General features: G+C 43.6%; 1 long non-coding RNA gene across 4 annotated transcripts in view; it reads right to left on the reverse strand.

The window, feature by feature from the left end:
- Positions 1-26,877, reverse strand: part of LOC132534751 (uncharacterized) — a 326,831-nt gene that overhangs the window by 240,756 nt on the left and 59,198 nt on the right. The window contains exon 3 of one of the 4 annotated variants that reach the window (XR_009546461.1): positions 26,304-26,433. The exons of the other annotated variants lie outside the window; for them this stretch is intronic. This is a non-coding gene — a long non-coding RNA (uncharacterized LOC132534751). Of the gene's footprint in view, positions 1-26,303; positions 26,434-26,877 lie in introns of those variants that run through there. 4 annotated transcript variants of the gene reach the window in all.

The raw sequence follows: 26,877 nt of genomic DNA on the forward strand, positions 1-26,877 counted from the left end.
AACAAAACATTTACTACAGAGGAGATCCAAAAAGCTAACAAACATATGAAAAACTGCTCTAGGTTACTGATTGTCAGAGAAATGCAAATTAAGACAACACTAAGATACCACCTCACTCCTGTAAGAATGGCATACATCAAAAAGGACAGCAGCAACAAATGCTGGAGAGGTTGTGGGGACAGAGGAACCCTTTTACATTGCTGGTGGGAATGTAAATTGGTACAGCCTCTGTGGAGAGCAGTCTGGAAAACTCTCAGAAGGCTAGACATGGACCTTCCATATGATCCAGTAATTCCTCTCCTGGGGTTATACCCCAAGGACTCCATAACACCCAACCAAAAAGAGGTGTGTACTCCTATGTTCATAGCAGCACAATTCATAATAGCTAAAACCTGGAAGCAACCAGGTGCCCAACAACAGATGAGTGGCTGAGAAAGCTGTGGTATATATACACAATGGAATACTATGCAGCTATCAAGAACAATGAACCCACCTTCTCTGACCCATCTTGGACAGAGCTAGAAGGAATTATGTTAAGTGAGCTAAGTCAGAAAGATAAAGATGAGTATGGGATGGTCCCACTCATCAACAGAAGTTGAGTAAGAAGATCTGAAAGGGAAACTAAAAGCAGGACCTGACCAAATTGTAAGTAGGGCATCAAAGTAAAAACCCTGTGGTGAGGGGTTTTTACTTTGCAACTTCCTGGGCCAGTGGGGGGTGGGAGTGGGTGGGAGGGATGGGTCACAGTCTTTTGGTGGTGGGAATGGTGTTTATGTACACTCCTAGTAAAATGTAGTCATATAAATCACTAGTTAATTAATATGAGAGGGGGAAAATTAATTGTATGTCTCGAAGTTTTTTAAAACACAGACTGAATCTTTTTAAGGCTGTGTAATTGATATGCAGACTCTCTCAAAAGCCTAGACCAAGTACATCAGAAGCATCCAATAGCACAGCTATATACAGGATACTGGGTACTGTACAGCAAACCCTAACAAAAGGACTTTTCAAAGTTAACCCAATTACCAAATAATGTGATGATAACATTAACTATCGATTGTCTTTTTGAACCCTAAGACAGCAGGAACCTCACATCTCCACTATAGAGCCTCTACTTCCCCCAGTCCTGGAACCCTTGGATAGGGCCCACTTTCCCGTATGCCTCTCCCAATCCATATCAAATAATATTGCATCTGCTGATCACAACCTAATCAACACAACGATTGCCACCTCAACATGCTTCACTTCAGACTGTGTCCAGAGACTTCATGTGTGGAATGACAACCCTTCAGCTTCATTACTCGGGTGAGAACTTTCCTTTCATAGTATACTCTAATTCCATCCCAGGTGTTTCACTTTCTAACAAAGTCCCAAAACCTAGATATAGACCAGGTTCTGTGAGAGAGAGCATATGTTCACACGTATCCATAAACAAATATACCTGAAAGCAGAAGTACACTAGAGTATGTAGTGAGTATCCCCCTAACACTTCCTCTCCACTATTCCAAGTTTTGGGTCCATGATTGCTCAACAATTTGTTTAGCTTTGTATGTTAACTCTCTTTTCAGTCACCAGGTTCCAGATGTCATCAGAATGCCGGCCAGGCTTCCCTGGATTGAAGACCCCACCAATGCATTCTGGAGCTCCGCTTCCCCAGAGACCCACCCTACTAGGGAAAGAGAGAGGCAGACTGGGAGTATGGACCAACCAGTCAATGCCCATGTTCAGCGGGGAAGCAATTACAGAAGCCAGACCTTCCACCCTCTACAACCCACAATGACTCTGGGTCCATGCTCCCAGAGGAATAAAGAGTGGGAAAGCTATCAGGGGAGGGGGTGGGATATGGAGATTGGGTGGTGGGAATTGTGTGGAGTTGTACCCCTCCTACCCTATGGTTTTGTTAATTAATCCTTTCTTAAATAAAAGAAAAAAATGGAAAAAAATAACAATATAATAAGTTATAATAAGTTACTTTAAAAAAATAACAGTATTTTTAAAATTTATTCCCTTTTGTTGCCCTTATTGTTTTATTGCTGCAGTTATTATTGTTGTTGTTACTGATTTCGTTGTTGCTGGGTAGGACAGAGAAAAATGGTGAGAGTAGGGGAAGATAGAGAAGGGAAGAGAAAGATAGACACCTGCAGATCTGCTTCACTGCTTGTGAACTGACTCCCTTGCAGGTGGGGAGCCAGACTTAATAGTATTTTTAACATATACTTGCTTTGTTACAGGGTTGCAATGAAGTTTGTAAATAAAGACCACCAAAAATTATCAACCAACAAATTGACATTAATGGATGGACAATTCTATTTTGCTGAAATTAGATTGATGGTGTTGGTTACAATGAAATAAGGTATATGTATATTTTCCTCCTCCTCCTCCTCCCCCTCTCCCTCCTTCTTCTTTGTCTTCTTCTCCTCCTCCTCCTTCTTCTAAGTAGTGAAGACTTTCCAACCATAGAGCATGTGCAGCTAAGTAAACTGTGTCTGGCTCCCACTGGAGAAACTGCAAAGCAAGATTTAGGCAGGCCAGCTGCTGACAGGCAAGTCAATGTGGGGAGGTGCTGACTAGCCTTTCTCCCAGGGTTTGTCAGAGCAAATGGTACATGAGTCCTTTCCTGAGCCAGACATGGGGCAAGTGCAGTCTTATTATCCACAAGGCTGGCTGGAGGGATAGATAGACAGCAGCAGGGATGAGCCAGAGACAGTGAAAGGAGGCAGGGAAGAAGTATCCCATGAGCATGAGCTTGAGAAGAGTGTGTTTCCCGTATGTGTGGATTAGGAGAGGGAGAGCTCCTGTAACAGAAATTAAAAAAAAAAAATTCACAGAAACATCTGAGAACCAGAGTTGGCTTCAAATGATTCCCGGACCAGCAAGAGCCACCACATGGTACTGGGTAAGAAAAAGCTTTTCTCCCAAGTGTTCTCTCTTCTCCCTCCTTGCACTCTGCCCTGGAGAGCTCAGAAATCACAGTGAAGTTATTGGAGGAAGGAGATGGAAAAACACAAGGTGCAGAAAGAATACCTTCTCTTTCTCTGCTGCCAGCTTCCCTTGCAGCAGGTCACAATCCGGGGGAGGAAGAGAATACTTAATACTGAACCAAGTTCAAAGTATTATATGATACATGGGCCTGGGCTTTTTAATGATTGATGGGTGGATCTTATATTACTGGGGTGAAAACCTGCCTGGGTTTTTATCCAAATGCAAGAGAAGAAATAAGCCTACCTAGAAAATTTAAAGGGACAGAAGGAGGCAAAGCATTGGCTCCTGGTTATATGCCCTGGTCCTGCTTGTTCAACAGTCATCACAAAAAACACACATAATTTTATCAAGAAGGACATTATACGTTTGGAGAAAGGCCCTGGGCATAGTGTAGGGGGAGCAGGATACAGCATAGAAGGAAAGATCAAACAAGATTATGATTTTAATGTGAAGGCAAAGGTTGAAATGCAAATTTGACTGAAATCCATGAAATTCTAAGTGACCTGGGTAAGGTTGATGACATGCTTTGCCCTCCCCAAGTACACTAGCAGGAGGGGAGCACTGCTCAAGGTAAGAGAGAGAGACGTCAGGGACTAATGCTCTTAGGGGAGATGATGCCTCTTAAGAAACAATTTCAGTTAAAACACTCATAAGTGGGCACTTTAAAATACCATTTATGAGTATTTTTCAAAATTCACATTCACTTGAATTTGAAAAACAGATCTATCTCATATGGCAATTTTAAGGAGAAGGGAGAATCAGTGCATCGACAAGACAAGAGGTCCTGAAATGCTCACAGCATACTGACGTCTAATGTGCTTCCAACATTCATTTCCATTTTCAGCATATATTCCCTGCAGCACCACCAGGAAGCAGAAGTCATTTGTTGTCACAATGGCACTGATTTGATTCTTAGTAATAACTTGGACGCGTAGGGTTCATATCATATTGGTAGGAAAATGTCCTCTGTGAAGAAGTGAAACATGGCTGAGTGAAACTTAGCTGTTGCTATGGCAGCACCTCCTATCAATGTGGCCAGAGGACTGTTCCCCTCATCTAGAGAGGCTGCCTGAGACTTTCTGAGGTCTGAGCCAGAGAGTCACTGAGCATCCTCTCCAGGCCTTGCTGGGTACCATTTCCCAGAATTCTCTTGCCATGCTCATAGATCAATACAGTCTTGACTCAGATATCACCTGCTCAGAGAGATTTTTCCCTTTACCTGCCTTGAAATTATCGCCACGGAGGCCAGGCAGTGGCGGATAATTAAGCACACATATTACCAAGCACAAGGATCCGGGTTTGAGTCCCTGCTCCCCACCTGCGACGGGGCGTGTGTAGGCACAGTAAGAGAATACTAACACTCATAAGAAAGTAGAACAGTTACAACAATGTAGTATAGTAGAATTTATATGGGAGTGTGCCTGCGAGGTGTATGCCTACACCACTTCACAAGCAGTGAAGCAAATCTACAGGTGTTTTTCTCTCCCCCTTTCTCTATCTCCCCCTACTCTCTCAATTTCTCTCTGTCTTATCTAATAAAAATTAGGGGGTAGAAGGAAAATGGTCAGGAGCAGTGGATTCATACTGCAAGCACTGAGCCCCAGCGAAAACCCTGGTAGCAGAAAAATTTTTTTTTTCTCTAAAAGAAAAATGTCTCTTAAAAAAGAAAGAGAAAGAAATCGTCATCATTATCCATCACTACTTACAATTACACTATTTTGCTTTCATATCTTATTTATCATCTGTCTCCCTCTCAGTTAAGTGGAGACTACTGCATTTATCACTATAGCCAAAATTCATTTGGATATATAGGAACTTAGTGACTATTTCTTGAGTAAACATGACTTAAAAAAAAAGCCATGGACCTTGCAGGCTTTCAAGGGAGCTCAGCTAGTGGAGCACAAGACTTGCATGCCTGAGCCTCCCAGCTCCATCCCTGGTGCTGCATATGCCAGAGTAGACCTCTAATTCCTCTCCCCATCCCCCCTCCTCCTCCCCCTCTCCCACCCCTCCCCTCCCCCTCCCTCTCCCTCTCTCTCTCTCACACACACACACACACACACACACACACTTTCTCATATGATTTAAATAATTAAAAATTGAGCCAGGTGAAGGAGTCGATAGCATAATGATTATGCCAAGAGATATTCATGCCTGAGGCTCCAAAGCCCCAGATTCAATCCCCCAAACCATCATAAGCCAGAGCTGAGTGTTGCTCTGGTTAAAAAAAAAAAAAGGAGGAGGAGAAAGAAAATTGAGCCAGATAGTAGTGCACCTAGTTAAGTGCACACATCATAGTGCATAATAGCCCAGGTTCAAGGCCTCAGTCCCCACCTGCAGGGGGAAGTTTTGTGAGCTGTGAAATAATGTCTTTTTCTCTATCTTCCCATCCCCTCTGAATTTCACTTTGTCTCTATCCAAAATAAATTTATTCAAAGAAAATAAATAAATGGCTAAATAACAATTTTTAAAAGAAAGTAATGATTAAAATTAATTTCAAAATTGTAGATATACAGTGATATATTCCTCACTCCAAAAAACTAATTTAGCAGCTTTGCAGTGGAAATAGGTGCTTGTGATCATGCCGGTTTACACAGCACTTAAGTTAGACCATCCTGTGAAGCTACAGGTACCCAGAGCAGAACCAGCAAGTGTTTCTGGAATCCTGGGTCAGTCACTTCCTGTGCACTGTATGAACTGAGGCAACTTGCTAGCCCTTCATTGCTGGGCTTTATCCTCAGTTAAGCCAGTCAGCATTGTGAGAAGAGGTCACATACACGTTACTGTTGTTGTCATGATAGATGAGTTCTAAAACAAACGAGGATACTGTCGGGAAATGCCAGGCCTCCTTGCACATGGCTGTCTCCGAGTTCCTGTCGGAGAAACCACGTGGCTTTCCCTCTTGGGTAATCACCCTTCTCGTGCTCTGTTGCTTGTAGAAGAAGACGAGTTCTTCTATATTCAAGTTATAGGGACCCAGTGGGTCTAGCTAATTGGGTTAAGAATGTAACTGGGCCAGACCTTTTGATAAATTAAATGCCGGTCTGCTTTTTAACCTGCAGTGGGTTTTAGAAAAGTCCTGCTGAAGAAGTACACTAGAGTTTGCAGTGAGTAGTACCTCCCTAACACTTCCTCTCCACTATTCCAAGCTTTGGGTCCATGATTGCTCAACAATTTGTTTGGCTTCGTATGTTAACTCTCTTTTCAGTCACCAGGTTCCAGATGCCATCAGGATGCCGGCCAGGCTTCCCTGGATTGAAGACCCCACCAATGTGTCCTGGAGCTCTGCTTCCCCAGAGACCCACCCTACTAGGGAAAGAGAGAGGCAGACTGGGAGTATGGACCGACCAGTCAACGCCCATGTTCAGCGGGGAAGCAATTACAGAAGCCAGACCTTCTACCTTCTGCAACCCACAATGACCCTGGGTCCATGCTCCCAGAGGGATGGAGAATGGGAAAGCTATCAGGGAAGGGGGTGGGATATGGAGATTGGGCGGTGGGAATTGTGTGGAGTTGTACCCCTCCTACCCTATGGTTTTGTTAATTAATCCTTTCTTAAATAAAAAAAAAGAATGTAACTGGGCTGGAGGAACGACTCAACTAGGACTGAGGAGTTGCGGCTGCTTCCTCATCTGATTCCTGGTCTCTTTGCTTCTGTGCCTTCTCATCTGCTCTGTAACCTTGTTTCCTCTGCATTTCTGGTAGACAGACAAAGCAGCAGTGGTGCCTCTAGTTTCACATATTATGGGACCTGCCAGCTAGAAGGAAACTCAGTCATTTGATTCCGGGAAATAGATACTACTCAGAATTTCTGGCCTTTTGAACAATCATCTGGGAACTGGGTGGTTCTACCATACCACTATGATCACTGAAAGAACAGTGGGGCCAGGCAGAGGAGCCCCTGATAGAGAATACATGCTACAATGTGCAAAGGTCCAGGTTCAAGCCCCTGGTCCCAGCCATAGGGGAATAGCTGCACAAGCAGTAAAACGATGCTACGGGTCTTTTGCTCTCTCTTTCTTTCTTAATAATTTAATTTATTTATTAGTGGATAGAGACAGAAATTGAGAAAAGAGGAGGACAGAGATAAATCTGCAGTCCTGCTTCACCACTCTTGAAGTTTTCCTCCTGGCAGGTGGGGACCAGGGGAACTTGGGTCCTTGCTCACTGTAATGTGAGTACTTAACCAGGTGTGTCACTACCTGGCCCCAGCTCTCTCTCTTTCTCTCTCTCTTCCCCCTCTTCTCCTCTCCTTCCCTCCTTCACAATTTCTATCTCTATCTAAAAATTATATATATATATATATATATATATATTCAGTTAAAATACTATGTCAGTTGACAGCACACCTGGATGAGTATTACCATGTACAAGGACCTGGGTTCAAGCCCCAGTCCTCACCTGCAAGAGGAATGCTTCACGAGTGGTGGAGCAGTGCTACATCTCTCTCTCTCCTCTTTCTCTCCTTCTCTATCTCTCCCTTCCCTATCTGGTTCTCTCTGTCTCTATCCAATAAGTATAAAGAAATGAAACATTAAAATTTTGTTAAAAGAACAGTGCTCCACTCTTGGGGGGGGGGAGTTTTTGTTACGGGATCTGCAGTCCAGGTTTCCCTGGGTAGCAGAGAATCTATGTCTGAAGCAATTAAAAAGAGATGTAGATGGTGTAGCAGACTATTGGAGATGCCAGCTCTTTAGAAGTGGTCCCACTAAACCTACTCAGTTGAAATGGAACTGGTAACTGGGCCAAGTGAGGGACTGGCCTGAATAGAGGCACTCAGCATCACACAGACCTTTTTTTTTTTTTTTTTTCTGCAAAAAAAGTGGCTAGTGGCAGAAGACTTGCAGTGGGCAGGTGTTTGGTTTGATAAATATTCAGGTTTAGTTTCCGTTAAAGACCAACCACTTATGATGGACTGAATGTAAGAACAAAAGAAAACCTCTGGTTTACCTGTCTCTAACCTATTTCATCTTTGGAAATAAAAAGACTATTTATAGATTGCTCAGCTTCTTCCTGAAGGATGACTTTGAAGAACATGCAGGCAGGCCCGGCCTCTCAATTCTGGTTCCCCTGGTACAGCTCCTGACCCACTGTCGCTGGCTCCCAAATCTCCCTCCCTCCCTCTCTCCCCTAGTCGGCTCACCAAGTGCAAGGTGAGGAAGAGCATGGCTGGTATCAGTGTGGGTCTCCTCGCCTTGCTTCCTAACTAGCCCGAAGCTCCACAAGTCCTTCCCCTGTGGAGGACAAGGACTACCGTACAGTGCCACCGTGTGACAACTGCAATCACACACTGCTCCCTGCCCTGGGTTCCCTACACAGAGCTCCTGAAATCACTGTACTTTCTTAAGTGTCAAGGACACAAGGAGGCATCTTTTGTTCTCTTGACGAGACTCTGACTGGGTTCCTGATTGGCTTCTGGACCAAGGTAGGCTGTAAGACAAGGCATGATTAAGAGTTGGGACTTTCTGTTCCACTCCACCCTACTCAGAGAAGAGCTAGAATGGAGCTGATTATAGATTCTGGTAGTGGGGAGACTCAGACAGCATCTGGGTTGTGAACACATAAACACAGGGTGGCTGATGAGAACAGAAGCCCCTGCACTCAGGACCCTCACAGGCCTCTCCCCACCTTACATGACTCTCCATCTGGTTATTCACTTGCACCCTCTATTATAACCTTTGGTAAAGCGGTAAAGGTCAGTGAGTGTCCCCCTTAGTCCTTCAAACCTCAGAAGGGAATTTTGGACCCTACAATGGGCAGCGAATTGCTCAGAAGCACAGGTGATAACTGGCATCTGCACTGTGGGAGGGCAGTCTTGTGAGACTGAGTCCTCGATCTGTAGGGTCTGATGGCCCCTCCAGGTAGAAAGCGTCAGAAATGAGTTAAAGCAGGGTGCTGAGCACTGTCTCCTATCAGTTTCAAGTATAGTGCCCAGAAATCTGCATTTTTTTCACACTTTTATTTCCCCCCAGAGCACTGCTTAGCTCTAGCTCATAGTGGTATGAGGGAGGACTCTGCATTTTTAGCAAGTTTTCCAGCTGACACAGGCAGACTTCAGAAGTCTTCAGGTCTATTTGCAGTTGTTTTAAAATTCATTATTATTATTATTAGTGTTATTACTATTATTATTATTTGGACAGAGAGAAATCGAGAGTGGAGAGGAAGACAGAGAGGGGAAGAGAGAGACACCTGCAGACCTGTTTCACTGCCTGTGAAGCGACCCCCCTGCAGGTGGGAAGCTGGGGGCTCGAACCAGGATCCTTACATTGGTACTTGTACTTCACACCATGTGTGCTTAACCAGCTGCGCTATTGCCCACCCCCCAATTATTTTTTTTAAATAATATTCAAAGAGGGGCTGGGTGGTGGCATAGTTGGTAGAGAATTCATTACCATGCACAAGGGCTTGGATTCAAGTCCTTGGTCTGCTCAGCTGGACAGGCCCTACTGCTGTCACAGTCAGTAAAGGTGATGACGGGTTTCCTCTTCTTTTCACCTGTGTTCAAGGCCCACAGTATCTCTCAGATGCACTGACATTCACCCCTCAAAGTCCTTCCTATTCTAGTCACCCTCATAGTGGGGATAGCATAGGGAGGCATGCCCTTGATTTTCACCAGGGGAAAGCTTCGCAAGTGGTAGAGCAGTGCAGCAGCTCTTCTCTCTCTCTCTCTCTCTCTCTCTCTCTCTCTCTCTCTCCTTAACCCCTCTCAATATCTGTCTCTATCATAAATAAATAAACTAAGAGGAAAAGAGAGTGATTTTGATGGACTGATTTATTACAGGTAGAAGAAAGCCTGGGACGTCCTCTCCAGTCCCCGCTTGCTGGTGGCAGTGACAACCATCCTCACTGCTCTAGGAAAGATCTTCTATGGATAGGAACATACCAGAATACCTACAGTCTAGCACAGATCTGCATCTACTGACAAGGTTTCTCAAATTTTAGGAAAGTATCTGGAAACAAAAATACTTTCTTTTCCTCAGCAATGTGTGAGGTTTTCATCACATTAACAAATGCTTACTGATAAGTAAAGCCAGACCTAGTACCTAGTGAAAGTGAGTCCATCTCTACATATTTGATTTAAAACTTCCTTAGCAGTAAGTTACAAAGAGCCACCGGCTACTCTGAGCAGATGACAAAAAAGGCTGATGATCTTGTGACTTAAATTTGGAGACCAGTCAGGGAACACAACAGTCTGGGCATTTTGTGGCATTCCTTTCTTTCCTGTATTTCCCCTTCTTCCTTTTTACTTACCAAAACAATGCACTATTGCTACTCCACAGTAGGGAGAAGATGATGTCTGAAAGCTTTCAGAACTAGCGCTCTGGTCTGCACCCTGTTTCTGTGCCTTTATCCCTGTGCACTGACCCCCTTGTGCTGGGTCCCTTGCTCCAGCTTCCTTCTCCCAACTGCTGCTGAACTGCCCTTGTCCACCTCATCCAGCTACACTCATACACAAAGGTCTCTGTGATTCAATCCACTGAGAATGAAGGTCCCTTTTCTTTGAAAGGATCTAATCTACTTCTAATAGGAGTGAAAAATTAAAATAATTCTCTTGTGGCATGTTTGCTGCCACCTGTCATGGTAACTCTTAAGTGACTGGTCTTTAAATCATCCCCTAGTGGCTGGTTTTGAGAGAAACCCAGGTCTCTAGGATGTGGAAATGTGTGGAGAGGGCCCCAACTTGGTCCCTGCCAGGTTTAAGCCTACTTGCTCACAAAATCTCCTGTGGGGGGATTCCTGCTTCGTTGCTCTTAAATCTACCCTTTTCCTCCTATTCTTTCTTTATCCCCTTCTTTCTTTCTTTCTTTCTTTCTTTCTCTTTCTTTCTTTCTTCCTTTCTCTCTCTCTTTCTTTCTTTCTTTTTCTGTTGCCTCTAAAACATAAACAACGTATTTGGTTAGGTAGTAAGAAAGCCACGCTTACATCTAGCAGTAAGTTTGGTAATGGCGTTCCTTGTGTCCACTTTTTAGCCTCATATAAACTTGTAAGAAGATAGATCTCTTTGTCCTGGCCAGATGTCCTTAACAAATATATACCTGATGACAGAGGGACTAGAAGACAAAGATGGGCAATTCATTCAAGATGTCCCCTTTCAATTAATATCCATCAAGCGTCCACTCTTAAAAGTCCTGTGCCAGACACAGAGGGTAGAGTGGAGTCCTGAACAAGCTCAGTTTCTGTCCTAACATTGCCCACAGGCTGATGGGGGACAGGCTAACCATCGCCATGAAATGTAAGCAGAGAGTAATTGGGATGGAGGGAAGCCAGGAAACAGAAAACACTACCTGGGCAGCTCACTGAACACAGAACTCCAGATTCTCAGGCAAGTTCTATGACAGGTCTACAGGGTTATTTTTAGTCAAGAACATTACTGTCATCATTGTTTGAGTGACAGAGGAAGAAATAGTTCCCCGTTGCTCCTATGAGCACTAACGCCTCATTCAACATTAGTGGAAGTCCGGCCCACTTGGGGGAGATCATTTCTCACTGACATGGGAAATCAAGTTGTGAATCACTGCACACTCCACGGTCCCTATTTGTCATTGCATATAAGCTTTTATTTCCAGCTGGGTGTTGACAAGACAAAACTGTTCCCTAGTGCTTAAGTAATAGAGTGGAAAATAGTTGACAAAATATGAAAAGGTTGATTTTGATTATACATACAATTTCTTCTCTGAAGAACAAAATGTGTTTGAAGAAGCATGAGTCATTTCTTACAGGGCTGTGAAATGATTGACTTACTTATTTTGTTGGCATCTTAATTCTTTCTAAAACAATAGCATTATTGGTTTTATATCTGCATGTTATAAAGTTTAACAAACATAATCCAAAAAATTCATTGCTCAAGTTCCACCACCCAATAATATTCAGAGTTAATAGATGGTAAGCATTAATTCAGACATCTCTGTATAAATTTATCATTAGATGAAGGAATAAACAGACAAAATAAGCATATAAAAGTGGCATCATGATGTATTTCTTATAATAACTAAAAATGCCTGTGACCTTGGAGGTGGCCAGTGGATAAATCCTTGGACTCTCAATCATGAGGTCCTGAGTTCAATCCCTATCATTACATGTGCCAGAGTGATGCTCTGGTTCTCTTTCTCTCATTAATTAATAAATTAAATCGTATGAATTTGATGAAGATAGAAGAAACTAAAATAAAAATAAAAGGCTGAAACTCATACTTTTGAAAAGAACTGTCCTCATACTTAATCACTCAAAGAATCCAAAGAAAAGATACTGAATATTATTAAGAAGGTGTTTTTCTAAGTATCTGCTTTGATTTTAGACAATATGAATAAAAGATTCTGCTATAAAAGATTCAGTGGCCAATATACTTTTGCTTCCTTCCACTTTAACTACCTATTTATTTATTTACTTATTTATTTTTCTGCTATGTATCTAGCACAGCTCTTGCAACTCTGCCACTCCAGGCAGATCTTTTTTTCCCTTTCACTCTCAGATGTAGAGAAATATAAAGGGAGAGGAATGAGCCAAAGAGGCAGTGAGAGAGAGCAGAGAAGAAAGACCCCACAGCACTACTCCGTCACTTGCGGAAGCTTCCCCTGTGCATGATGCTCCCAATAGGTGCTCGGTGCTCAAACCTGCATCCTCAAGCAAGGTCAAGTGTGCACTCTACCAGGTGAAGTATCTCCTGGCCCTCATCTCCATGTTTGTTTGTTTTGGGGTTGTTTTTTTTTTTAGTGCTTTTTTGCTTGCTTAGTCAAATTTCATATCAAATTTTTCTCTGTAGCTCTACTTCCCTCAGATGTTGCTATTTTTGTTTAATCTTCACTCTACTTAAATCATTTCAAGACTTGCTGATTGCTATTTTGCCATCCTTTGGTTCATCTTCTGGTGAGGTGGATTTCATCAAAACTATAAGTAAAGCCAATGACCATGAAGATGTATATATAGCATTTATGAGCCGGGCATGATTCTAAGCAATATGTTTTTTTTTAGTCTGCAGGGACAATCAATGAAATAATCACTGAAACTGCTACTGTTATTCTTACCATTCTACAGGAGCAGAGACTAAGGCACAAACTGTAACTCAATTAAATTATAGTGGCCACACCAGGACTCAACCCCAGGCAGCCTGATTTCAGATTCTTCTGAAAGATTTTCTTCAGGAAGGCTAATGAGAGCTTTACTCCCTGAGGAAACATTGACAAAACCACAGGATTAGAGGGGTACAACTCCACACAATTCCCACCAACAGAACTCCGTATCCCATCCCCTCCCTTGATAGCTTTCCTATTCTTTAACCCTCTAGTAGTATGGACCTAAGGTCATTATGGGATGCAGAAGGTGGAAGGTCTGGCTTCTGTAATCGCTTCCCCGCTGAACATGGGCATTGACAGGTCGATCCATACTCCCAGCCTGCCTCTCTCTTTCCCTAGTGGGGTGGTCTGTCACACTGTCTGCTGTTCTTCTAATGGAGAATCCTTTACCACTGAGGCTGAACAATTTAAGTCTTATATGACTCAGTAATGTTTGTGCTACATCAGCTTTGCCCAGAAGAAATTCAACCTTCCCAACTAAAGTTTTCCTTTGTTGTTTCTTCCTAACCATCTTTGTGTTTCACCTGTTGGGTTCTTGTCAGGAATATCAAAGATCCTTAACAATGAAGTGTCTTTGAGTTCCTTCCCCATTATATGTTCATTTCTCCTCTGCATTTGCTGGGATTGTCTCGTCTCGGGTGTCCACCTGTCGCTGACAGGACTTTGAGCAGTGTCCACTCTTTCTGTATCTAATAGTTATCAGAAATTTTATTTGGCTCCTTTAGATGGTTACTCTCTCACCTCATCTTACTGTGTTGCTGTATATAGTTATTATGACCTTGAGTTTTATTTACATTCTTCCTGAGTTCTTGTAAAGTGTACTTGCATGGAGACTGCATGTTTTTTTGGTTGGAAGTTGGTTCTTCCAGGCAGGACTTATCATCTGTCTTTAATGTGCATTTTTTCATTATAATCTTACGGCAACCATGACATTTATTTTTACTACATTTTATGTTTAATACGGACAATTCTGATTAATAGTCAACTGCTTTGACAGAGTGCAATGTAAGTGAATTTTCCTTGACACCTTCACTGCCTTATGCAGAACTTTTTATGGCCTCTCTGCTGAGCTGCAGTTTGAGCATGGAGTATTATTTTCAGCCCTCTTATCTGTAGACTGAAGGCATGAAAATGAGGCAGGGGAACTACATAGCAGCCTGAATGGAGTTCCTTGATTGGGGCCACTACTTTTTGAGGTACAGTCAGCTACCATTATGCAGAGCCCAATGCCTGTGGCCAAAAGTGAGTGCAGGTCCCTGGGCTCCAGCTTGTCCCTATTGCTCAACTCACTGATAGAGGCCCTTCCACCTCTGAGACAGCCCTGGGATCAAGCACTGAGATCTCTTCTCTCAAGGACTTTCCTGGAATTGCTTATTCACCCCCTCAGTCCTGGCAGCTGGAAAGCATGTTTGTTTGAGAACCATCAGGATTTAACTAGCAGACCATCTCTCTTCTCAGTGCCTTTGTTGGGGATGTAGGGTAGATGGAATGAGGGGTTAGGAGCCCTCCTCAACTCTAACAGCATCTTTGATCTCTTCTATGGTGATCACTTCTTGCCATTGCACCGTAACATTGTTCCTCTCTCCTTGTTTGTTTGGTGCTAATTAATAAAGCTCTCCCTCAATGGAGGAAATAATACCCTGGACCCTTTGAGGCCCCCCCATGGCAGCCCTTTGCAACCAGCAACCTGTTTTTCATCTCTATGAATTTGCCTATTCTGGATATTTCATGTAAATAGAATCATAAGGTGTGTGGCTTTTGAGGTCTGGATTCTTTTATAATATTTTCAAGGCTCATCCATCTAGTAGCAGCATCAGAATTTCATTTCACATTATGTTTGGAGTCTCTTCTTTCATCTTCAGATCAGCAGAGTAGCTTCTCTTAGATTCTTGCTTCTGTCATTGTATCTCTTTCCACAACTAGGAAAACTTATCCCCTTTTGAAGATTCACATGATTAAATTGAGAACAATTAGATGATGCAGGATTATCCCTTCATCTAGCAATTCTGTTTTTTAAGATTTCTTAATCTTTGTTTACTTATTATTGGATAGAGACAGAGAGAAATAGGGAGAGAGACATAAAGAGACAGAGAGACACCTGAAGCCCTTGCTTCACCATTTGTGAAGCTTTCCCCCCTGCAGGTGGGGACCAGGGGCTTGAACCTGGGTACTGAGGGTGTTTCTTCCCGGGCACATGCTCTCTGGTGGAGAGAATTCGACTGGAGCCAACCTAGGCTGCTGCTTACTCAGCAACATGGGAGAGGAACCAGGAACTCTTGTGGCTGAGCAGGAACACAATCCAATGTTTGAGAAAAGAATCTGCCTTTTATTCCTTTCTGAGACAGAAGTGGCAGGGTGGAAAAGGAAGTACATAGGATAAGGGGTGGGGAGAAGGAAAGAGCATATCAACTATCAAGCTTCCATCTTAGCCAGTGGGGATTAAACCAATGCCCTGCAGGCAGGGCAGTTCTCAGACAAAACAATGATTATGTAAATAGACCCAAGCATTAAGCAATGCAGGGGAACCTGGCGTGATGACACAGATAGAAAAAGAAGCAGAATTAGCCAAAGGAGAAATGACGACCAACAAGTGACCAGTTTCAAGTCCTGCTACCACATGTTAATGCCACAGCACCAGGAAAGCTCTGTTGCAGCAGCCTCCCACTATCAACAGCCTCTCCCCTCCCTTTTTTTAAAAAAAAACTTTGAATGAAAAAATCAGTCCAAGACTGGTGAGACTGCATATGCTCAAGGTCCTGGCTAGTCCAAAATAATATGAAATTTATGATCAGTATTAGTATGCTTACGTATTTCAGCTATAATCCTTTATTTATATCTCTGAGCTCCATAAAGTATTAAAAACTGGGGGGAGGGGTGTTGATATATTGGTAAACTAACTTGGGGAGCAAAATCTGACCTGAGCTGGTCATGTGTCAATTTGTAGTTTTTCTTTATTCCATTAGTAGTAAGCATTCCACATTTAATTGTAGCACTACTTAAGTGTTTGATTACAGGGCACCATCCCTGGAATGTCATTACCATAGGGTATAGAGATCCTACTACCTTCCTAAAACCGGAAATAGCAGACTTTCAAAGCACGTTTATCCTCCCGGTATTTTTAAATGCCTGCCCGTAGGCCCAACAGAAACCAACATGTAAGAAATACTTATCTCATGTACAATCAGTGCTTAGTGTACGATGGGCCACACTGGCTCCTTCCAGTAAGCTCCCACAGGTGCACGCCAAGCTCCTGAGTCTATTCTGCAGTTCTATTGAGGGTCTTCTGTCCTAATTTAAAATGCCTGGGCTCCTAATCTAGGAACTAGCGGCTGGTTCCTTCTTGATTTAAAATAAATACTACACCACTCATAACTAGCATGAGAAGTCAGCATGCTACAACTACAGAATAGCATGTGATGGCTTATCTTCCCCGAGTGAAATTACAGAGGAGTCCGTCCTTGCAGACAGTGTATTACCTCCAGCTCTTAAGAGAACAGCAGTCTTGCTTCTCTGCCCAGAGGCTGAGTGTAGAGAGAAGCAGCCAGGCTGGGCAGAGGGCCTGGGCCCCAGTTCTGCCGTGCCAGCCTGCAAGGGGTCTTAGGTCAGGGGGTCCTTTCCTATTTGGCCTTCTCTCCTTCAGCTCTGCAAGGGAATGGAATTGAGGAGCTCTGCGCCGTTCTATCTATGATTCTGGGGAGCACCCTTTCATGGAGGCAGATGGGCATCAGGAACACAAGTTCTAACAGCCTTCAGAAAAGCCCCTTTTTCACTCAGGTTGGCTCCTGGTGCAACAAAAGGTATGCTTTCCTACATATAAAATGTAGCATTTGTACCAACTAGAAGATGTGCTCATTGGCATGCATTTTGTAGCTCATAAATAGCTAAAGGACTGAGCAGTTTATCAAAGGTTCTTCTGAGGTCAGCAAGCAGATGTTTCCCTCCCCCTTTGCTGGGACAATTTGGGGAGAAATCAGGCCCATTCAGAGCCAACCCTGATGCTAAACTCACTAATTCCATCCTTACTATGCACTGGGCCCTGTGCTGGGAGTGGGGGAGAGGGAGGAGCTGAGCTGTGGATCCTGTATTCCTTGGCCCACAAGGCCACGCAGACACCTGTCCATCATGCTGTAACGGAACCTGGTGCACCAACCCCACCCTACCTCCCACTCCAGTGATGATGAAAGGAAAAGTTGATTGGCATGCCAGTTGATTCCCACTCCTTTTTTTTTATTATTTTTTATGCATCACATATAATTACAGGGTAATACTGATGGCAGGAAACAGGGGATTATTCTGGAAATAAGTTCTGTTTGTTTGCTGTTTTGTTTTTCCCCCAGCAGAATACTGACTTAAAATTTACCATGCTTATTATGCAGAAAGGCCTGGCATTCTGATCGCTCTGCACAAAGCAGCATGTAACCCAAGGGTTACGGCACTAACCACCGGGCCCAATGGATCATGAGCCGGGCAGCATGCTGGGGCCCTCTCTGCCAGCTGTGGGGAGGGGGAACATGGAGGCCCAGGCTCCTGCACACTCTTCACTGCCTGACATGGCCCCTAGAACATGAGTCGGGTCTCTCCAGTGCCCTCTGTATCCACTCCACAGCCACAGCCTCCAGGTGGGCAAGGCCCCCTAGTACATGAGTCGGGTCTCTCCAGTGCCTTCTGTATCCACTCCACAGCCACGATGGGGAAGAAGGCACTGGGCTCTGGCCCACAGCCTCCAGGTGGGTGAGGCAGGCAGAGGTACAGAGGTACATAACTCTCTTGTTGCTGGCTGGCCACCGGGGGCCTGTGTGCTTGCAATGTACCTTCGGCCTGGAGGGAAGATGAGATGGCTGGCTCTGGGCAGCCCTTTCTGCTAAGCTTCAGTTAGTGGAACCTGTGCTAGGAACCCCTATGCAGAGCAGGGCCTGAGTGGATTGGAGAAATCGGAAGAGGATATATGCCAAAGACAGAAGTGGCTGGTGAAGACACATTCATTGCCCTCAGGTGGGGCTGGCTCCCTTTTCTCTCCACAGAGGCCAGCAAGGGTGACATGCCAGCTCTGCAGAAACACCACTGGAGGACCTGGGTAATCCTCTAGTTAAACTCACATTCTGAGGGACCAGGGAGGAGGGCACTGCTGGCTTCTAGGAATACAAGAGGAGAGGCTTAGACCTGAGCTTCCGTGCCTGAAATCAAATCCTGTTCTGAGATTGTCTGGTTCATTTACAAAGTCCGACTTGAAGACCTGGAGAAGCCAGAGGGCATTCCTGCTCAGAAGCTGCGCTGGGATCTGCCCCTGACCCTTAATTGCAGTGACCTGCAAAGGACTCCTCCCAGAAGCCATGCCCTGTGGCCCTAGGCCTCCCTAAGGCTGCTCTGAAGGACAGTGCATGGAAAGACTATAATGAAAGGACCAAGAAAGGAGGTGACAGTGGTGATGGTCTCAGAACCACCGCAATATTGACCTGAAGTAGGCAAGGCAGAAGCCAGAGGTCAAACCTGAAGGCAGCTTCTTGGGAGCAGCTTCAAGTGCAGCTCTTTCCACAGCCTGTGGAGCAGAGCACACACAGAGACGGGCCTGGGCTGCGCTTGGCCCACCAGCAGACATTCCCTGGTGGGTGATCTGCTTTGAAGAGAGGCATGAAGTTTACCGGGTGCAGACAGGCCAATCATCCCTCAGAGCACTCAGGAGGTGGCATAGAGAGGATGGGGAAGCCTGCCTTAGCCCAGAGAGGCTGGCTTTTGTTTACATTTCTCTATTTGCTAAATGTATCTACTTATTCTATGAGCCAGAAAGAGACTAGAGCGCTGCTCATCTCTGGCATATGCTGCTGCCAGGGATAGAACATGGAACCTCAGGTACATGAGGCTGGTGCCCTAGAGTGTAACTGACTCTCCAAACCCTCTTTTTCCTTCTCTTCTTTTTATTATTATTGACACAGGATTAGCAGTGCCTTCATGACAAATCTACCACTCCTGGCAGCTATTTTTGGTTTTCCTTTTATTTTGTTTCTCTTTGTTTGGATGGGGACACCAGGAAAACTGAGAGGGAAAGAGGAGAAAGAGAGAGAGAAAGAGAGAGAAAGAGAGTGATCCCTGCAGCACTGCTTCACCTCTGTGAAGCATCCTGCCCGCTGGTGAGGACTTGGGGCTTGCACTCAGGTCCTTGTACATGGCAAAGTATGTGTTCCAGCAGGTGCACCACTGCCTGGCCCCTCCTCTTTTTTCTTTTTTAAATATCTACTCATTCTTTTTTTTTTTTTAGATTTTTAAAATATTTATTTATTTACTCTCTTTTGTTGCCCTTGTTGTTTTATTTTTATAGTTATGTCATCATTGTTAGATAACATAGAGAGAAATGGAGAGAGGAGGGGAAGACAGAGAAGGGATAGACACCTGCAGACCTGCTTCACCGCCTGTGAAGCGACTCCCCTGCAGGTGGGGAGCCGGGGGCTCGAATCGGGATCCTTATGCCGGTCCTCACATGTTGCGTCACCTGTGTTTAACCCGCTTGTGCAACCACCCGACTCCCATATCTACTCATTCTATGAGTGAGAAAGAGAGAGACCAGAGCACCACTATAGTATATGTATTTCTGGGGACTGAACTTGGGAGCTCACAAAGACAAGTCTTGAGTTCTCCCCACTACAACACCTTCCCAGCCTTGAAACTAACTGTCTGCAGCAGGTCATTTCCCTCACTCATATTGTCCAGGGCTGAGGGCAAGGGACCGACATTGCCTGCCAGTGTAATGCCCAGAGTGTGAAGACTTCCTTGTGGTCTTTTGGATGATTTTTTCTTCCTGCAGAGTCTCCACTCCCAGCAGTCAGCAGTTCTCTATTAAAGGGAGTTCCTCTGTATGCTAAATTTATTGGTCATTTCTAGAATCTATTTTTTCCAAAGGCACTGCCGCAGATGCTCACTCTTCCATTCTGTCCTAGGGTATAAAGAGATCTGAAACTGACAGGAAAGGAAGGCAAATTCAAACCCCCAGAGGGACTGGAGCAGGACAGAGCCAACTCGGGGCTCCCTCTGAGTCAGAAAAGCAGCAGTGCTGGGGCACAAAGAAGGATTTCTTAAATCAATTTCCCCGACAAAACTGCTAAAAATATAATGAGTGACGTTCTAGCTTGTGAGTTAAAAAAAAAAAAAAAACTTTTCTTTCTCCCCTTATGTAACAGGTTGAGCCCATTTGTGGGAAATTCCAAGCCATGGTACATTCAGGAGGCAAAGTTTTAATTTGTAGAATCACCCTTTCATTCAGTCATATGTCTGACTCTGGAGAGTGAGACATACAAAAGGTGAGTACTAGGGCTTCATTATGGGGCACAGATGACTGAAGAGAGACTGTATAAAAATAAAACACTAAGAGGACCTAGTGGGGGTTGTATTGTTATATGGAAAACTGGGAAATGTTATGCATGTACAAACTATTGTATTTACTGTGGAATGTAAAAGATTAATTCCCCAATAAAGAAATTAAAAAAAAGTAAGCTAAAAAGTAAGCTCATAGCCTGGGAGCTAGCTTACCCAGTGCAGAGCATGCTTTACCATGTGTGAGGACATGGGTTCAAGCCCACATGGAAAAACCTGCACCAGGGAAAGCTTCACAAATAGTGGAGTGGTTCTGTGGTATTTCTCCTCGCTTTGTCTCTCCCTACTCTCCACTTTTCCACCTGAAATTGATAGTAAAAACAAAATAGTCTGCTAAGAGTAGTAGAATTATAGAGGCTCAAAGAGGTCCAGTGGACAAGAAAGAAAGAAACAAGTCTCAAAACATGCTCTTGGGCTGGGGAAACAACATAATGGTTATGCAAAGGACTTTCATGCCCACAGCTTCAAGTTCCCAGGTTCCATCCCCAGCATCACCCTAAACCAGAGCTGAGCAGTGCTCTCGTGTTTCTGTGTCTTTTTCTCTGTACCTATCCCATTAAATTAAAATAAATAAAATATATTTTTAAAAAACATGCTCTTACCTATTTCTCTCAGGCTTCACAGAGGCTATTCCATCAAAACTACCATCGTGTCTTCTTTGGACTATAGAAATGGCTCCAACTGCACACTGCTACTAGTCCCTCAGTACTTCCTTTCCTTTTCCTGCATCCCCTAGAGGGTCTGAGTGGTCATGCAACTTGAGTTGGTCAATCAAATATGCAGAAGTGACATCTAGAAAGAGGTCTGAAGAATGAGTGTCTTGTCTGTCATGTCTCTGTTACTGCTGTACTGACCATCAGCATTCCAGATGGTGACTGTACCATCAGCAAGTGGAGCTCCCTAATGACCTACAGTGGATATGCAGCATGAGTGCAAAATATAACTGTGTTGCTATAAGCCACAAAGACTTAGAAATTATTTGTTGTGGCATAATGGACCATGCTCAATAAACAGTTTCTCTGCCTCTATCTTGGCCCACTCCAATTCAGTCTCTTAACAGCAGTCATAATTTACTCTGAAAACTAATCAAACTTTCATCAGAAGTCTCTTAGGAGCATTCCATGTCATTTAATAAATCTGAGCTAAATGCCCTGCAAAATGAATCTAACACTCCCGGTAGCCACCCCACCCCCCTTTTGATTATTTTTTATTTGATAGGCCAGAGAAAAATTAAGAGGAAGAAGGGGAGAGAGAGAGGTAGAGAGACACCTGCAGACCTGCTTCATTGCTCATGAAGTGTCCCCCTTGCATGTGAGGACCAAGGGCTTGAACCTAGGTTCCTGTGCATCATAATGTGCATGCTCAACAGAGTGTGCCACTGCCAGGTCCTTGGATCCTTCTCTCATGCCACTAAATATTTACCATTAACACAGCCATAGCCCCAATCATGTGCTCCAGCTCCAATGGCCTCCTATCAAGTTCCCAGCTCAGGACTCCCAGCTCAGGGCCTTTCCCCATGTGGCGCCACTAATGGGCCCACTATCTCACCACTCATCTTGTGGCTGCTTTGCTGCTCCTATTTCTGAAGTCAGTTCAACTGCGATCATCTCAGAAAGGTCTGTTTCATTTATCCAATTAAAACCAAGTTCTCTGTTCTTGTCATTGACACCATGTTCTTTTCATCCATCCACACTACCTATTACAATCTCTTGTCACCTCTTTGCATAATTTTCTAACTTTTATATAGTTCGTCTGCTTCTACTGAGACAAAAACTCTATGAACTTAGGCTTCATGCCTGCTTTGTTCACAAACCTTTGCACAATGCCTCCCACATGATATTTATTAAGTAAATGAGTGGATTGGTGAGCAAAGTAGCTGATTTTACAGGTGTGAGAACCTTAAATATAGATTTAAGATGGGGCAGATCTAAACAAGAGAGGGTCTGAAATAAGAGAGAAGGCACATTTCAGATAAAGACATAAGGTTGATTCCAGTATTAACTCAGAATTTCAAATCACATTCAAAGGAAGGCTAAGTAAGCTACACGCCAAAATCTCATGAAGCCAGCCACTCAGAATCCCGAGTCAGGGAACACCTCTGCCTACTTTCCAATTCCTCCATGACAACAAGCAGCATAGTATTTCTTTTCCACTTTTTTCTAGTTTATTATTTTATTTTATTTTTTATTTATAAAAAGGAAACATTGACAAGAGCATAGGATAAGAGGGGTGCAACTCCACACAATACCCACTACCAGAACTCCGTATCTCATCCCCTACCTTGATAGCTTTCCTATTCTTTAACCCTCTGGGAGTTTATTTTTACTTGACAGGACAAAGAGGGAAGGGGAGATAGAGAGAGAGAGAGAGAGAAATATAGACACCTGCAGACCTGCTTCACTACTCGTAAAGCATCCTTCCTGAAGGTGGGGAGAGGGGCTTGAACCCGGATCCTTGTGCATAGTGCTAAGTGCACTTAACCAGGCGCACCACCAAGAACACAGTATTCTTAAGATGTCTTAAGAAAGACCTCATTTCCAGTGCTTGGGTATTTTCACTTGTATAGCCTCCAATAAAGTTTTTTTTAAAACTATTATACTTCCTCAACACACATTTAACATTTGGACATTTAAACATTCATCATATTTATAGTTGTACATTTTAAATCATTCCTTTTTCTCTTTAGACTTAACAATTTCAATCTGTCTTTCCCAATGAAAGTTATATTAGCAGAAATTTCTTAGCAATAAAACACCACTATGTTACTAATTTTGATGAGTAACTGTTAAACAAATTAAAAATTATTTAAATACATCTTTCAACAGGAGGTTGAAGCTCCTTCCCCCCCATCTTATTGTGGTTTACAATAAAGTTGTTGACATATAGATACAACCTCTCATCTCCCCATAATAGATGCTTGCAATACCCCAACGTATGCCCCTTTCCATTGTCATACACCAGAAGCCCAGAGCCACCCCCTTCATCCCATTCCTCTCCCTCCTTTCTCAGAGTCCTTTGTTTTAGTGCAATACACCAGAAGCTTCTCCTTTTTTTTTTTTTTTTGTTCCAACTAGCTCATGCTCCATGAATAAACATTACTTCTTGATCGAATGGGATGACTTCAGCAACAATTCTATTCCAGCCAAGCCTAGTTTTTTGGTTTTTTTTTTTTTTGCCTCCAGCGTTATTGCTGGGGCTTGGTGCCTGCACCACGAATCCACTACTCCTGGAGGCCACCTTTTCCCTTTTGTTGCCTTTATCTATCGTTGTTGTTAATATTATTGTTGTCATTGTTGTTGGATAGGACAGAGAGAAATTGAGAGATATGGGGAAGATAGAGAGGAGAGAAAGACAGACACCTGCAGACCTGCTTCACTGCCTGTGAAGCGACTCCCCTGCAGGTGGGGAGCTGGGGGCTCAAACCAGGGTCCTTACACCGGTCCTTGTGCTTTGCGCTACTTGCCCTTAACCCGCTGCGCTACCACCCGGCCCCAGCCAAGTCTAGTTTTAAATGTAGTTATCAAGACAGCTTATTCACATAGACTCAGAAGAAGGCTTGCACAGGAGACTCACAGGTATGCTTTAGAGGTACTGCTCTCTGAATGCTTTCTGACTCATACATCAAAAACAGCCAAGCGATCAATCACCACAAATTGTCTTTAATGCTTGAGAATTGACAACTTAATTAAGTCCTTTAATTTTGTTTAAAATGAAGAAAATCATCTTGAAAACAGGTTTCTTACCCATTCAATCATCTACTCTCTTAATGTTGAGAAGTATAACAAAAAGTCTACTGAGATTTACCAGGTGACTGTCACCTATAGCCATACCACCCTAAGCACTCCAGGCCTCACCAAATGACTGTCATGTGTACATTTTAGTCTTTCACTGAGGTGAGCCTTGTCATGATTCACACATAGAGCATTCGGGAAAACACCTGCTGCTTATTTAATTAGACATTTTCCAATATACTGTTTTTACCAACTGCCTTAATATCACCCCATGCTTTAAATGTATTATAATACAACTTGGGAGCTACACACTAAGTTATTCATTAATGGAAGACATCTCCCATGGAAATAGTCCTTGTTGTCAAATCAGTCAACCAAGTCAGGCCTACTATCTATTAGAACATAATCTAACTAAATTTACCAATCTAACTATGTTAAAGCACGTCTCTCTGAAAACCATCTACCACAGATAGGTACTACTCCCAGTCTTCTCATTAAATAAAACTCTGCCTCCACGATGCCTTGTCAGAAGTCACAGGGATCTCCCCCAGCACTATCTGGAGTAGGGAAACGGCCAGGTCCTTAAGATAGAACTGTATTTCTACAGATCCATTTATTTGGCACAACAGAAGATTTAACATCCTGGATAATTCATGGCACACACTGATTCGAGGGGGGTAAAAGACAACTGTTTATCTGAGGTAAGTGAAAGGGAATATGGGAGAGAAACATTCTTGTCTTATTTCTACCTCCATGTCCTGCTTTGTTTTCAGACCACTTCTGCTTGATTTCAGGAGTACACAAGAAAGCCGAGGATCCAGAAATTGAGCCCCTTAAACCTAGGCACGCCTGTGTACCTCTTGGAAAGGCATCATGTGCCCCTGGATTTGAAGGCCAATCCCTGTGTGCTCTTGGGAGTAAACCAAATTCTCCCCTGTAGTGAATCCAATCAAGCACTGCTTCTGCCATCATGCTCAGGACCTGCCTCATAGCTCACCACACCCAGCTCTGGGCAGGGGCCATGAGCGGGCCACACTAGGGAACTTCTGAGTGGGGCAGAAAACAGGGTTTGGAGTTATTATTCAGGTCACTGGGTACCTGAGCCATCTTCTCAAGATGGGTAAAATGCAGAGTACACTTGCCTCTTGGTTCCATATTTGTAGCTCATTATCAATTCAAGGTCTTTTTTAATTTTCCCTTCAAAGCCTCAGTCTAAATAAATTGAAGCAATTGTGTTAGTAAATATAAGTTTTCCCTGGAAACCACATCCAAGTGGGATACAGAATAAAACTAGGATTTTTCATTTGTTTACTAATTGACTTGTAGCAACACAGTTTTACTATGACAAATCCTTTGCATACTAACGCTTCCTGCTTGGAGTAGCCTGGCAAGGAAGCTATTACTGCTCCTATCTTCACACTGAGGAAACTGAGGCTCAGTGTAGGCTTGTGGCCAGTCAGGAAGAGACTCAGATTCACAAAGTCTTTGTAGCTTTGGCAAAACCCCCCAGTTTTGTACATTTGCCTTCCATGTCCACTACCCACCAGAAGTTCATATTCAATAACAGTTGGTGTGTCTTTCTTTTCTGTGTTCTGTGTCAATTAGTCAAGGTTATAAATCATGACCCAATTGATTAGAGAAGTCGGATATCGTAGAAAAGTTAAGATCACACATAAAACTCCAAATCTCGTTTTGGCCAATAATCTCAGCCTTCAAATCCATGTGAACTTTTACAAGAGTTTCTAAACAAACGACAGTATTTGACAGATTCTATTCTCACCACTTTGCTTTTTCATTCCTATCTTTAAGGAGACACAGAAGAGGAATCTGTAGAGTTAAGCAGCAGGAAGTGAGAAAGGAAGAAAAATCCAAAGCTATCCATACATGAGTAGGCTGGTTTATCCTGATGTTAGCCTTTAGTCTGTAACTTTGTTAACACCAATTTTAAGCAGCATTTCCAACTAAAATGTACAATCAAATGTAGTGATTATAGCCACGTGGTCTAAATGTCAAACTGCCAAGCATGAAGTGAGTTCCGGGGTCAGAGTCAGGGGTGGTAGCAGACACCGATGCACCCCTGCCCTGTTCCCACACCATTCCACTCCATTCACTCTCTGGTGAAGTGGCAATGCACAGGTTTTGCACTCACCTTGCTCTGTGCATGTCTATCTTGAGTCTGCCTTGTGGACCTTTCTGCTGGGCAATGCTGGGCAGGGCTCCAGTGCCATGGGATACTCAGCCACACAAGTGCAGCCTCTTAACGTAGTTTCTTAATGCTACTGGAGCAACTTAAAACCAATAGAAAAAGGAGCCAGCATCGAAATGTGTACCTCACCCCTATCCCACCCTCTTTGGGGATGATTCAGGGGCACACATGTGCACCAAATGTTCTTGTGGTCCATAGGTTCTGTGGCCTCCATAACACTTTCATCAACTGGTGTTTCCTTCTCCCCTGTGTCAATCTCTTTTTTGGCTTATCCCTGCTTCCTGGGACCTTCTCCATAATGAAATTACTGTTTCCAAGAAGCTCAGATTCTGCTCTTAGGAGAACCCAAACTAAGACATGAAATTATAGGATTTCATTTGCAATAACTAAATAAAGCAACAATGAAATGGAAAAGCAGGTCATTTCAGTAAGACAGCAATGTTGGACTCATGAGAGGGGAAGTAGGGAAAAGTAGTGATATAGGCAAGTGTGTAAGAGTCATCATGGGGGCCTTTCAAATGATAGC

The sequence above is a fragment of the Erinaceus europaeus genome, chromosome 19 (assembly GCF_950295315.1).
Source record: "Erinaceus europaeus chromosome 19, mEriEur2.1, whole genome shotgun sequence".
Lineage (NCBI taxonomy): Eukaryota > Metazoa > Chordata > Mammalia > Eulipotyphla > Erinaceidae > Erinaceus > Erinaceus europaeus.